Source organism: Mastacembelus armatus, chromosome 13, assembly GCF_900324485.2.
Source record: "Mastacembelus armatus chromosome 13, fMasArm1.2, whole genome shotgun sequence".
NCBI classification, from domain to species: Eukaryota; Metazoa; Chordata; class Actinopteri; order Synbranchiformes; family Mastacembelidae; genus Mastacembelus; species Mastacembelus armatus.
In genome coordinates, this window is record NC_046645.1 from 8,165 (window position 1) to 23,366 (window position 15,202).

Genomic DNA, 15,202 nt, shown 5'->3' on the forward strand with positions numbered 1-15,202 from the left:
CCCAATAGACCACTTCGCTCTCAGAGTGCAGGTCTACTTGTGGTTCCCAGAGTTTCCAAAAGCAGAATGGGAGGCAGAGCCTTTAGTTATCAAGCTCCTCTCCTGTGGAACCAGCTCCCAGCCTGGGTTCAGGAGGCAGACACTCTCGTTACTTTTAAGGCTAGACTTAAAACCTTCCTCTTTGACAAAGCATATAGTTAGGGCTGGCTTCAGGTAACCCTGAACCATCCCTTAGTTAGTTATGCTGCTATAGTCCTAGACTGTCCAAGGACCATCGGTGCACTGAGCTCCCCTACCCTAACCCCCCTCTCCCCCCCCCCCCCCTCTTCTCTCCTCCCCCCTCATGTATATTCCACCATTGAATGTTACTAACCTTGTGCTCTCTCTCTCCCCTAGTTTGTGCTCTCTCTCTCTCTCTGTTCTCTCTGTACCTTCTGCAGGTGTCCCTGGTCCTGGAGCTGTATATCACTGATGTGCAGTTACTGGTCCCACCAACCTGCAGTGTCTATTTGTTGTTTATTGTTGCTGTTCTTTTCTCTCTGCTCTATCCACTCACCCCAACCGGTCGAGGCAGATGGCCGCCCAAACTGAGCCCGGTTCTGCTGGAGGTTTTTTCTTCCGTTAAAGGGAGTTTTTTCCTCTCCACTGTCGCCAAGTGCTGCTCATAAGGGAATTGTTGGGTTTTTAGTTTTAGTTTTTGTAAAGTGCCTTTAAATGATTTGTATTGTGATTTGGCGCTATACAAATAAAATTTAATTGAATTGAATTAAATAGCAATACTTAAAAACAAAATCAAAACACTGCAAAGGCACAACACCTTAACAGACCACAAGAGCAAGGAACAGGGCGATACAATAACTGCATTATATGGTAAAGAGAAAACAGCACAGGTTGGTTTGTTCTGAATCAAACATTGCTCATTCTCTATTTAATAAGTCTGTCGGTCTATTTGACTTTTCTTTTTTAATTAATACGCAGCAGATACTCAAATACTGGCCTATAAACCAATCACAGACAAACTGACAGAAAAGCTGGGGATGTTATTTGTTGTATGTCTCAGAGTTGGAGTAATCAAAGGTGGTTTATTTACTTTAGAGGCCAATCCGTGGTTAGTTTTCAGCTGGACCAGAAATGAGAAGCCACTGTCTCACAGATGCACACACGTATTGTACTTTAGGCAGGATATGTTTGACTAACAACGGAGACAAAGGAAGGGATATTCAGTAATGGCCATTCACCAAAACTGAGAAAAGCTGAATCACTGAATTTGTTTCTCAGCGTACCGTTACGTGACGTGTTGCTTTCTAAGTCGACTATAAATGAGTTGTGTAATTTTACCCTCACATCATTCCTGCGTTTCTCGGGAAAGCAGTCATTACATTGGTCCTGCAGATTGTGTGCCGTCATTTTTTGGTCCGAGCACGGCTCCATCGTTATCAATAAAACAGGTGTTGTGGCTACGTTGTGAAGCTAGCCGTCCATGAACCCCACAACAGGAAACAGAAACCTTACTTCAAAATAAAAGCGCCGTGTATGAAAGACACTTAAATTCACAATGAATTGTTTTTTTTGTTTTGTTGACAATGCTGACATGCTCGCAATTCCCATGCACGACCGATGAGGCCCACCACTCACTGCTCAAGAGTTTGTCCATTGTGGGCTAACGTGTAAACATGGCGGTGCAACAAGGCGGGCTCCTTGGAAGAGAACCCGCTTATTCTAAGTTAAAGAGAACACCATTCTTAGTTTAGGGCCTTTGTAACATAGCAAAAGGATGGCGGACACTAGCACTGCCATCTGACAACTACAAAGTGATTCCAGGTTGCATTTACGGTAATTTATAGACTAGCTTCGATAAAGAACTGGCTGTACAATATTCAACAGGTTTCCCCTCAATCATCATCAGCTAAAATACACTAACGTTAACTTGACACAATCATTTATTTCAACAGGACCTGAAGTTAACTAACCTTTGTTTCATCATTAAGGTAATGACTAACACATCTGACTACAAATGCAAAACAAAAAGGAAATAATTTACCTTATACTGGAGTTGACCCAGACATGCGGCACCTCCCAACTGTCTTTAATCCAAATCGCGGGATTCTTGTTTTGTCCAAAGGCGCATGCGCGGATTCAAACACCTGTGTGCAGTGACAAAACGTTTAAACCTACCCCTCCCGCACAGCTCATGTATTACACAAATAAAATGCGTATATGTTTAAGGTTTTACTTAAGAAATTCTAGTTTTGGCTGAATCTTAATACAATGTACAAATTATTACGCTTAATTTAATATATATTACTATACCACAAAGTTCGTTTTTTCAGTGCGCATTTTGTGTCCACATGATTAATGAGAGTTCTCCAGAGGCATTTTTCATCAAACCATAATCCAAGACATTTAAACTCTAATTTTTGTCCATATATTTTGAGGTTGTTTATTTCTATTTTTCATTTCCTAGTGATGACCATAGTCCCCCCATTTGTATGACCATTGTTCAACTTGATCTATGGCGCTTTGGACAGAAGTCATGACGTGATTAACATTGTTCCCTCTGTCACGTCCTGGCTCAAGGGACACGACAAAAGAATCAATGAAACCAAGATTCTTCTAAAAGTTTAATGAAACGTGAGCAACCAATGTCCCGGGGTATGCCTAAAGGCACAACAGATCAAAAATACAAGTAGCTTGCTAATCGGGACACAATCCAGTCCCAGCTCAAAACAAAAGCCAATCGTCTCATGCGAGGTCTCTCTCGTCCGTGCGGGCACTCCCTCTTAAATCTGGCCAGCCCCACCCAAACAAGGTGTACAGCATCCCCAATCACAGCTTCTCATTCCAACTTCCTGGAAGACAGCCAATCAAACAAAACACCAAAACAGACACCAGACGGGGACCGTCACACCTCTTTTCCATATAGCTCCATCATCCACATATAGGGATGATCCAATGTCCTTGCTAATATTCCTAAAGATGTCACTTTAGGAAGATGTCATATTAAATACATCTTCCTCTCAGGTGTTTGTGTCGCAAATATGACGTGTTTCGTGACGTCCCCGTCCCCGTGCTTCGTGACGTCCCCGTCCCCGTGCTCCCCACTACAACAATATAACACCGCGTTCGTGGTGAAGTGGTTACAAACGGATAATGACACGAACGAAGAAAGGCCAAAGCGGCAGGTGCCCAGACAGGTGGGCAGAGGCGGGAGGCAAAGCAAACATTGTTGACGTTCTTCTAAAACATGGTTTTGGGCAACAAAAACCAATAAACTCACGTATGTGGTCGACCATATCGACTGCGCTCACTGGAACAGACGATACAAAGCTGAAGAAATGGTTAGCTGTCGTCTGGACCGAGGACCGAAAAGGCCTCCGCACGGAGGTGGAACAGTCAGGTATCGATTAGCCTCAATGATTTTTATAGGCCTTCAATAAAAAAATAGAAATATAGATAAAGTCAAGGTGAAACAATGCAGTAATACCAAAACAATATAGCGATGTTCCACATCAAATTAAACAGCAGAACTTGGGCTACAAGACTATAAGCCGTTTTTACATGCCCCAAACAACTAAACGAATTATTAAATATCAAAGTCCACATAGGACCGCTGTGTCAACCCACTCGCCACATTTCCCCCTCTACTGCTACGGCTCTTCATGCAAAACACACAATATCAAATGAAAGCAGAAGAGTAAAAACACGGTGTAGTGGAAAACAACAAAAATGGAGGCAGATGATTCCCTGTGGCGACCCCTGAAGGGAGCAGCCCGAAGAAGAAGTAGTAGTGGCAATCTAACAACAAAAAAATGTCACTAGGAGAAAAAAGGAAGACAATTCCAACTCGTGCCAAATATTCTCATGGGTCACAGGCATCTTATGCTGTGTGTACACGTCAGGTACGTCAAGATAAATGGTGCCATCTCCAATCCTGACACAATGTGACTGTCAACCAGCTTCTCTTGGTTCATTGTTCTAATTAGGATTTTGGCCTTTCTTCCCTTGATCTTTAACTCCTTCATGAGTCGGTCAGAGCAGAACGTAGCTGTGCTGCCAGGGTCTAAAAATGCATAAGTGGTCAGCACTTTGCTGCCGTCGTTAGCCTTGATACGTACAGGCACAATTGCCAAGACACAGTCCTGTTCTCCGGCCCCTATATGGCCACATGTCTTTGGAGCAACTGCACTACTGTTGTCTGATGTTTCCTGCCGTGTGTCCTCTGTTTTACTTTTCTTTGAATGAATATGAAGCGTGGTAGGATGTTTCAGGTTACATAATTTGCAGGACAGACGCCTATGACAGTCCTTGCTCGTTATCCAACTGATAAACCTCCAAAGCAAACACCTTTCTCTCTTAAGAAATAAATTTTTTCTCAATGCAGCAATTTCTCCATTGTGGGACACGACACCAGTTTGTGACCCTCGTCACGCAGCAGACAGGACGGCTTTAATCGGTGTTTGAGGTAAGTAGCTTTGGTTTCGCATTTGAGTCCCAGAATTAACAGATGCCACAGATGTGGCAAAACTGCTTCCTTTTCCTTTTAAACAAACATGTGAGATCTTGTTTCCACTTTTAGGCTTCGATAATGAGATAGCTGTATCCTGAATGTTTCCAAAAACTGGGCTTGAAGCAATAGACACTTGTCTTTCAACAAATTTAACAATGTCACTGAAACCTGCTTGACGATGATGTCTTTCCTGTAGATCACAAGCAGTTTCTCCATTTCTCCCTCAGTTTATAAGGCAACTTCAAAATTAAGACACGCATATCGGATGACATATTCATCTCTGACATGTAGCTGATGTCCATTGCATAGCAAAATCTTGTAGAGCTTTAACGTCTTCTGATTTTATTGATGGCCATCCAAGAGCTTTCGCCATACACGCAGCAGCTATTTTTTGCTTATTTCCAAAGTGTTCTTTTAAGAGTGTCCTTGCTCTCTGATATCCTTTATCTGGTGGCATGTGTTGACAACTCTTAACCAGCTCCTTTGGTTGTCCTTTTGTGTACTGCTCCAAAACCTATAAACAGTATAAGCTGCTAGCAGTCTTTCCTTCCACTCCATGCTCAAAGGCTCTGATAAGTCCATTATACTCAAGAGGGTCTCCATTAAATGTTGGTATATCCCTTGGAGGTAACGACGATGCTGAATGTGGCTGCAATAATAGAGATGTGATATCATTTTGTCGTTGCATAATAGTAAGAACATTGATTTGGTCCATGTTAGTCTGCAGTGAGTTATCACATTGAGTGTTCCTGGGTTCCTGTAGGACATTCATGTTGGCTTCCTGTGAGATGTGACACGTTTCCTGAGGAATGCTTAGTTTTGAATTCAGATCACAAGCTTGCTGTAAAAAGGTTTCTTTGGGCCTTACACCCATTGTTGTGGCAGATTTTTGGCCTCCTTTAGATGATGAGGTTAACTGATGACCTGAATCCTTGAGCCAGGCCTCCGTTGGCATTGTATAACTGCTGCCACCTACTGATGGATATTTGAACTGGTGGTTCGAGCTTTGTGGTACAAACTCCACAGCAGAGGGTCTGAGAGAGGATTTGCATTTTGACCTTTCCAGATATGAATTCATTCTGTTTGAAGCAGCCCTGGAGCTCTGGACTTCAGAACCGTTGTACTTAAGCACAGACACTTTTGCCGGTTGAGCAGCAGTTTGACCTTTCAATTCAAGCATTTCCTTCTTTTTTCTAATTTGCTCTTCCTGAGCCTCCAGTTCATGTTTTTCCTTTAGGGTGGCTGCTTTAGCAACGAGAGCAGCCCTTTCAGCTTCGATCTTTAAACGTGCTAAAGAAGCTGAAGACCTTGAAGACTTGTGGCTGGAACGACCAGCTGATGAGCATGTTTTACCACCAATATTTGAAACACTGTCACCTGGACCAATGTCATCATTTACCACTGACGTATTTTCAGCAGTAGTTTTATTGAGTGCCATTATCACCACCATGCTCTTCCATTCTTTGTATTAGTCCTTCACTGATTTGCATCCTTGTTTCAAACAGTGTTAATTTCGTCAACGACAAGTTTTTATGGAAAGGCCATATTCCATATATGTTTAATGAAACTTGTTTTTCATTTAATCCTAATTTAGAATATTTTGTATATTACAATAGTTTTACTAAATTACACTTAAATTAAACCCAATAGATTTTAGTCGACTAAAACTAAAACAAAGCAGATGACTAAAATATGACTAAAACTAAAATTGCATTTTAGTCAAAAGACTATGACTAAAACTAAATTAAAATCTGCTGTCAAAATTAACACTGGTTTTAAACCATTCGTTTTGTTTTGTCATTTCATCCTCAGGTAATAATGGTTTCAATGAATCATGCACCTCCTTTGTTTCCACACAGCTTTACACACACTTCATGTTTTGTCCGCACATCGTGCACATTTACGTTTGAAAGCATTAATTGTTCAACTTCCTTTGTTAGTTTATGGAGTTTCTTTATCCTGGAATTCCTTTCGCTTCCAATGCTTTAAACGAAGGTTTGATTGGTCTTTTAAGACTCATTTTTAATTTCACTTTGATTGACGGCTGCTTCCGCATTACTCATTTTTCTATGAATTAGCGGAATTACTAGAGACTTTATTCAAAATTGTTGCAGGATTTAGCTTTATCATTTTTGTGAGAAGGCCAATCTTTTCCACTCAACAACTTTAAACAACCCTACCTTCAGTCTTCACTCTCCGTTGTCCAGGCTGTCATTCATTTCAATCCGTTGATTGCGCTCAGCTGTCTTCGCCTCCTTGGCATCCGGCGCCGTCCGTCTTTGTCGCAAAAAGGGTTTTCAAAAACAAAAACCAAGGTTTTCAACTTGTTGTAGTGGCAATCTAACAAAAAAAAAATGCCACTAGGGGGAAAAGGAAGACGTTTCCAACTCATGCCGTAAAAAACAATGTCCGCCAAAAATATACGTTCAACACTTAATCAGTATCAAAAGGAAAAATAGCAAAAGCAACAAAAATGCAGTGTACTGACTTGGCAAGATTAAAATATTAAAACTACACATCAAGCACGTCAAGGTTGAAAACCTGTGTGGATTCCTCTGCCCACAGGTGTGCAGGTAATTAACCAACCACACTCTCTCACTCCAGACATACATCCACACAAACACACACACATAACGCTGCCACACACGGTCCAACAAAGCATCCGTGAGATAGAAGCCAAAACAAAACAGCAGCAGAAATTGCTTCGCCAAACTGTACCTGTAAAATTTGTCTTACCTTTGCTGTTTTGCCATGAAAAGTGTATTTTCCCGGTAAACCCATAGGCTACTTCATCCTGTTAGACCTGGGTTCTGCAACCTTTACTGTCAAAAGAGCCATTTTGTCCCCTGTCCCCCTAAATAAAATTCATCTGGAGCTGCAAAACATATTTGACCCTTAAAATGAAGATACAATACAAGCTTATAAATTTTTATATATAGTTATACTTTATACTGTACAAAAAACTACCTGTGCTGCATTTACGAAACCATAGAACTGCAATCAAAACTGTTGACGTTATTGATATTTTTATAACAAAGAAAAACACCAAACTCTTATGAAGTGGAAAAAAATGAACTGACGTACAGTAATTGCTCTTTCTCGCTCCTCTCCAGCTGGTACTTCTCAGCTTATCCTGTATCTGTCAACATTACATTTTTGTTTTGTGCTAATTTCTCACCACATGTCAAGCACGTAGGTAAGCCAGCATTGGCAGTGAAAGCTAATGAATCTGTCCATGCAGAATTAAATTCCCTATTTTCCTCTGAGATTTTCCTCTTTTTGGATTCATGCATTATTAGCATAAATCCAAGCGTCTTTATCAACCTGCAGAGAAAGGCGGTGCGCAGTTGACGTCACGTGATCAATGATGCATATTGTATTTGACGAAATATTAAAACTTGTTTTGAACTTGAACTCCAAAATAACAGAAAGATTGCCCACTGCGCATAAAAAACAACATAAGAATATTTTACGCGCAGGGAGCCACAGTGGATGTGCGAAAGAGCCGCATACTGGCTGCCAACCCCCGTGTTAACGGATTTCTTGTACTACACTCAAATCATTCCGGGCGTCTCTGAGGACTCTAGGACCCTAGTGAGAATCTCAACCTTATTAGCATGCAGCAGCCTGTTCGTCCCATAGAACGACGTTCTACGGATTCTGATTGTAGAGTTTGTTTGTTTTTTTTACTAAGATCAGAAACTGAAGAGACAATCTGCAGCTTGTTTTCTAGTTGTTAGGTAAATTCTTTTTAACAAATAGACTCAGAGGACGAACTTCGGTAAGATTATATAGAGGTTTTACTTGCAAGGAGTAACAGTCACACAGCACCTTGGTACAGCATGAGGATCACTCGCCCTTAGCTGGGCAGCACATCATTTTAATGCTATGATACAAACAGTCATGTGATAAAAGAAGAAAAAGGAGGCAGTTTCCCATGAAACTGCAAAGCATCTGGCTTTCGATAATAAGTGTCTTATCAGAAAGTGAAGGTCAGAACAGACTGACCTTAGGAAGAGACAAGAGGTAACAGACCCTACTCAGAAATGTTTTTGACTTACATTAAAGTAAAGTGGATTAAATAAACTTGAGGGTAACATTTTAATTTCTCTAACACATCCCTCCTGTTTATGCTTAGCATAACTACTATGTGAAAATGTTTAGCAGATCATTAATGATTATTATTCTGGTGAAGCACACAGAAAGATCAGAAGTACTATTATAGGAAAAAACAGTAAAATCATAAATCCTAACTATGATTAAACAACAAACAAGATCACAATCACAAACATAAAATAATTAGCACGCTAAAATATAACTGGTAGAAGTGAGAAATAAATGTCATAACTTTCTGTCTTTATGGGCAAACAGTCATCACAACATCACTTTCTGTAGGAATTGTCAATGTTGGAGCCATTCATGCCTTACAGTTCAGAAGTTAGGACAAGTTTATCATAGTCGGTAAAAGACAGTCAGGTCTTCCTTCACTGGCTCTGGAGGAGTGTCAGGGTCCTGGTCATCCTGTGAAATGGACTGATACATTTGTTATTGCTGTATCAATAAGGCGTTGACAAAGGCCTCTAATACATGGAATGCAACAGCAACCACAGGTAACCAAAATAGCATCATCACAGCCACTGAGATGAATATGGACTGGATCAGACCGCTCAATTTACCAAACATTCCCTCCAGCCAAGAAGTGAAGTTGTTGTCAATACCAGCATTCTCAGCGAGCTCCTCAGATAAGGCTTGGAGTCCTTGTAAAGCTCGAGTGACAGATCCATCTGGGGAAGTGTTGTTAGGAATAAAAGTACAACAGGCAGATCCAAACATTTTACAAACACCTCCCTCCTTAGCCAGCAACATGTCTAATGCCATCCGATTCTGCCAGGTCATAAGACTAGTTTTACCTAACTGCTCTGCTAAGCCTCTGACAGCATCTCTAGTGTAGTTAATGAATCTCTGCTGGTTGTAATACAGATAATTTATCCAGTCAACATTTTTGTTAATGGTTGACCACCAAAACAGAAAAGATTCAAACCCTGCTGCAACTTGGTTTCTGGCTTTGTACTCGTCAGGAACTCCTCTGGGCTCTGATGGCATCAATGTACATTCTGTTATCAAAACTACCGGCTGCTGCAGTGTCTCTTTTCACACGGTGTGGGCTGTCTAGGGAAGAACCAGACAGTGGCAACACATAAAATGGCATTACCAATTGTATAAGAGCACAGGTTCCCTGCCAATCTGGTGGGAGCACTGGCCTCAATTGGTTTCCCCCACAATACCACCACAGGTCAGCATGTGCAGTAACATGGTTCCTGAACCAGGAAGGGTTATAGCCTGCCCCAGGAGTGGTCACATTGGTGGTAGGAGTTGCACCAGTGGAGATCACCGACCTTCCTCCCTGAAGTAGAATTTCTCAAAAAACAGGTATAATTAGCACTATAAGGTGTAAAGAAAGGTGGAGTAACAACAGGAGCAGGAATAGGTGGCATCAAATAATGCAAAGACATTGTTTACTGGCTGGAGGGCACGTGGAAGTAAACAGCTGCCTGTTGGATCATTGTGTGGATTGAGTCTTATCAGTGTAACCTACATATGTTAGTGACATAAATATACTGGTCTGCTCATGTTAGCTGTTCCTGTCACACATCACCACAGTTAACTACTTTACAAAAATCAAACTGGACAGTTTGAGTCTTATCGGCCCAAAAGATAAAAGTGGGCACATCATTAGGTCTCTTTGTCCTAGGTTTGGACGGTTTGGTTTTGGTGTTGTTCATGGCATTACCTGGCTGTAGCAATTCCTTCTCAAGGGAGGAAAAGATACCAGGTCTTATCTCAGTGGAGTCAGTAGCGTTCTCCGGCTGTTGCAAACCCTTCTCAAAGAGAAACAGAATCAACATAACTGTGGTCAGAAATATGACAGTCAATATGCTTATTGTCAGTTTCACCCCACAAAACAGTCTAAAGGGGTGCCAGGGCCGATATATTGGACTCTCCATGGCAAAATGTACTTCTGAGCAGTCTTCTCCCCAGGTCACTCTACTCCTCACTCACCTAATTCCCCTGGGTGTGGTTGGTTTCTTCACTGGTTTGAGACGAGTGGTCCCTATTGGTTCCACCCCCGTTTGTAGCCAGACTTCACCACAGGTTAGTTGGAGTTTAGAGTGAGTCCATGCTGGTTTGACATAATTACTCAGACAGTACTTTTACCTCTTTACAGTGTGTTAAATGAATCCAGGAAGGTCTTTCAACAATTCTCACAACCATGAGTAGAGACTGCAGTACTTGGTAAGGTCCTTCCCAGCACAGAGAAAACCAATACTTCCTCTTGATGATTTTTACAAAGACCCAGTCTCCTGGTTTCACTCTAGAGTCAGGTTCAGGCTCAGGACCCTCCTGTTGTGCATTAATCACAGATACAACATTTTTATTATTCAACATTTTTGCCATGTAATCAGCAATGGTCTCAGTCATGTGAGCATCCTCCTTAATGAATGGTTTTAACTGAGGAAGATGATAACACTGCAGTAAGATGTTTAATTACCTGATTTACAAAATGTTTACCATTATTACAATAGATTTTCTCTGGATTTCCAAATCTGGGAATAATAGCAGTCAGTGTTTTAGCAGCTGTTAGTGCATCAGGATGCTTTGCTGGAAACACTTCAGTCCATTTGGTTAATGCATCAATGATCACTAAACAGTATTTCTTTCCCTCGCAGTTATTTAGTTCAATAAAATCCATGCAGATATGTTGAAAAGGATATTCAGGTAGTGGAAACTTTCCACTATTTCTTGTCACGATCTGTCCCTGTGGATTATTTTTTTGCACATATTTCACATTGTTGACAAATTTTTAGAGTAGTTTGTAAAGCCGTATGTTGTAAACACTTTGTTTACTAGTCTTACCATCCCTCCTGCTGACGTATGCACATTAGCATGCGTCAGTACAGCTGCATATCTGAAGAAACTTCTAGGTAACACTACTTTGTTATCCTTACATCTCCAAATATTGTTGTCATCTATTTTACAGTCTTTTCTTATCCATAAGTCTCTTTCATTTGTTGGTGCACTATTCTGCATGTCTTTAAGTATCTGCTCATCAAGATGTTCAACTGTAACAGTGGCTTGCAGAGGCAGTGATCTATGGGCTGCCTGTTTCGCTGCCTTATCAGCTCTGTGGTTTCCAATGGAAATAGTGTCTGTCCCTCCTGTGTGTGCAAGCACACTTACAAATTGCTACCTTCTTAGGCAGCTGTACAGCATCAAGAAGTTGTAAAATAAAGTCTTTGTGTGTGATGGGCTTACCAGATGACATAATCATTCCTCTGTTCTTCCACTACTGAGCAAACACATGTACAGTTGAAAATCCATAATTGCTGTCAGTGTAAATATTAACTATTTTTCCTTTTCCTAATTTACATGCTTCAGTTAGAGCAATCAGTTCTGCAGCTTGAGCTGATAAGTGTGATGGTAGAGGTTCAGCTTTAAGTACTGCTTTAAGTGTGACAACGGCATAACCTGTAGAATTAGAACCGTCCGGATTTTTCTTACTAGATCCGTCTACAAACATTGTCATTTCAGCGTCTTTATAAGGTGTGTCAGTTAAATCAGCCCTGGGCAACACTCTGTTCTCAGTTTCAGCAACACAGTCGTGTGGGTCCCCATCCTCGGCTGTAGGCATTAGTGTAGCAGGATTGAGGGTTGTACATCGTTCAATAGTGAGATGTGGTTGTGAAAGCAATGTAGTCATGCAGGACAGATGTCTGGCTGGTGACATGTATGCTATCTTGTTTTGTAACAACAGGACAGAGACTGCATGTGGAACCTTTAGTGTCAGAGGATGGAACAACACAATACTTGCTGAAGCCTGGACTGCCATGGAGGCTGCAATAACAGCTTGAATACACACCGGCATTGCTCTTGCTATTGGGTCCAATTGGGTGGAATAATAAGCAATAGGCCTGTTTTTGTCCCCATAAGGCTGAGTCAGCACTGAAGTCATGTGACCATTTTTACAATCAACAGTTTGCATAAAACATTTTTCATAGTTAGGCAGTCCTAAAACAGAGGTGCTGGTCAGGGTCTTTTTAAGATCATTAAAAACCTTTTCTGTAATTTCAGTCCATTTTATTCTATCATGAGCTGCCATAGGTGTGTCATAAATCAATTTCAACAATGGACTAGACAACTCTGAATAGTTTGGTATCCATGCTCTGCAGAAGTTTGTCATACCTAAGAAAAACATCATCTGTCTTTTAGTTTGTGGTTTTGGTGCTTTAAGTATAGCTTCTTTCCTGTCTGAATCTAGAGCTCTCCCTTGCTGTGAAAGATTGTGTCCTAGGTATTTAACTTCTTTTTTCCAGAACTGTAGTTTGCTCTTACTCACTCTGTGTCCCTGTTCTGCTAGAACTTAAGCAGAGCTATAGTGTCTGTTCTGCATTGTTCTTGTGTTTCAGAGCATATCAAAATATCATCTACATACAAAAGTATTTGACTTCCAGCAGGAGGTGAAAACTTAGCTATGTTAGCAGACATCACTTGGGAAAAGATGGTAGGAGACTCACAATAACCCTGTGGAATCCATGTCCAAGTCCATCTTTTGCCCAAAAACTCAAATGCAAACCAGAATTGTCATTGTTTGTCAACTTCAATAGAGAAAAATGCATTTGCCACATCAATGACAGTGAACCACTTTGAGCTGGGCTTGACGTCATTCAGCAGGGTGTGTGGGCCTGGTACCAGTGGAACTCTAGGTATCACTGCTCTATTTACAGCTTGTAAGTCCTGCACCATCCTCCAGCCGGTGGATGGGGCAGACTTTTTAACAGGAAACAATGGTGTGTTGCAGGGTGAATCTGGACACTCTCTGATAAGGCCTGCTTTTAGTAATGAGTCAAATACTGGTTTAATACCTTCTACAGCCTCAGGTTTTAGTGGATATTGTCTTTGAAAAGGCCTGAAGGTACCTTTTGGTGTTATTTTAACTGGTTCTACTCCTTTGATCTTCCCTACATCTGCTGCTCCTGTAGACCATAAATATGAGGGAACTTCCTTTAATTGATCTTCTTCCTCTGATGTTAGAGTGAACACTTCTACTCATTCTTTTACACTTAGATGTTTAGCTTTTGTTGTGATTGTACACCAGTTCAATCTTTTGCTATATGTGTCTACAGTGCGGTTGTAGAAAACATGAGGGTCACCTGGGACTGGCTCCCAGGTGGTCCCCACCTCTTCAGCCCTGGTTACAAATGCTCCTAAATCTTTCCACTCAGAAGTTACAGGTTTAGCAAGTGAAATGTGTGGGCTCACCCACAATTTGAACAGTTTCTCTTCCTCAGGTTGTAGTCTGCATGCTGCTGCTACATGTTTTACTAAAATGTGTTCTTTTGTAGTCAGTCTGAGTTTGTCTGGTGGATTACTAAGAACTGACCTACAAGCTCCTGTGTCACACAGGAATTTTATTTTAACTCCTTGTACCAACAATGTCACTTTTGATTTTTCTTCATACAGCATGAGTTCAGTTACTCCTTCTAAGCTCAAAATGTTAGCTTTAGCTTCAGTCAGATGTGTGTCTCGTATCTCTTTATTCTGTTCAGTGTGTGTATTTTGCATCTGACCTTTTTTGCTGTCTAGTCATGCAGAGTAGCCTGCTCCTCCCTCCTGGTGTTCAGGGCGTGTCTTTCTCTGTGGGCAGCTCTTAGCCCAGTGTCCTGCTTTTCCACAGACGTAGCAGTAGTCATGATCAACTATCTGCTGTCTGCCAGGTCTCCGGCCACGACCTCGTCCCCACCCCCTGCCCCGGCTATCAAGTCATAGCTTGTCTCCCTGAAAATAACACTCAGAAACCATTTCATTATCATAGTTAGTGAAAAACACTTCAGCTGTTTTTCTAACTTTCTTTTGTGATTTTTCTCTTTGTTGGAGAACAGTGGCCATATGCACAGCATAATTCTTCATCTCTGTTAGGACACAATGTTGCCAACCAATCTGATGCTTTCGAATAAATCCTGAAATGTCAGGTTGGAACCCATTAAAGAAGGCATTTCTTAACTGCTGTGCATAAGGCCCATCCCCCTTTTCTGCAGCACTTTCAAGTACCAATATACTCCACTGTGTGTTAAACATCTTTTAGTCTGTTAAAATAAGCCAGCAGTCCCTCACTATCTTCAGCATGAGGAGGTTGAGGCTGAGGCACGGGATCAGAAGGAGCTGTGGGAGGAAATATTGCTCCACCGACAGCACCCTCCTCTCCCTGGGTGTACGGAGGCAGCTGAGCCGGTGGTGGATTATTAGGATGAGGAGGTGGTCTACAGCATGACATTGTTTGTTCATCTGTAAATTCAACAGTTTGCCCTAAATACAATGTTGGTGAAGAGGCTTTTACCTGTTTTTCTATTTGCTTCTGTCTCTTTTCTCCTTCCTTTCTCTCTCTCCCTCTCTGTCCACCACACTTTCTTTAACCACTTTAAACTTTAACCATATCTTCTGCTGCAAACAGCCCTTCTTTTCTCTGATCCTTCTGATTCCCTTAGTCTTACTTTTTATGTCCTTCACTCACTTTCTACAGCCTTCACAGTTTAACTTCCCCAAAAACCATATTTATTTTTCCATTTTTCTAATTTTTCTATATTTTTTAGGATCCTTTTGATGCATCAATTTTGAGTGTCACCAGTGACTAGTTCTTCT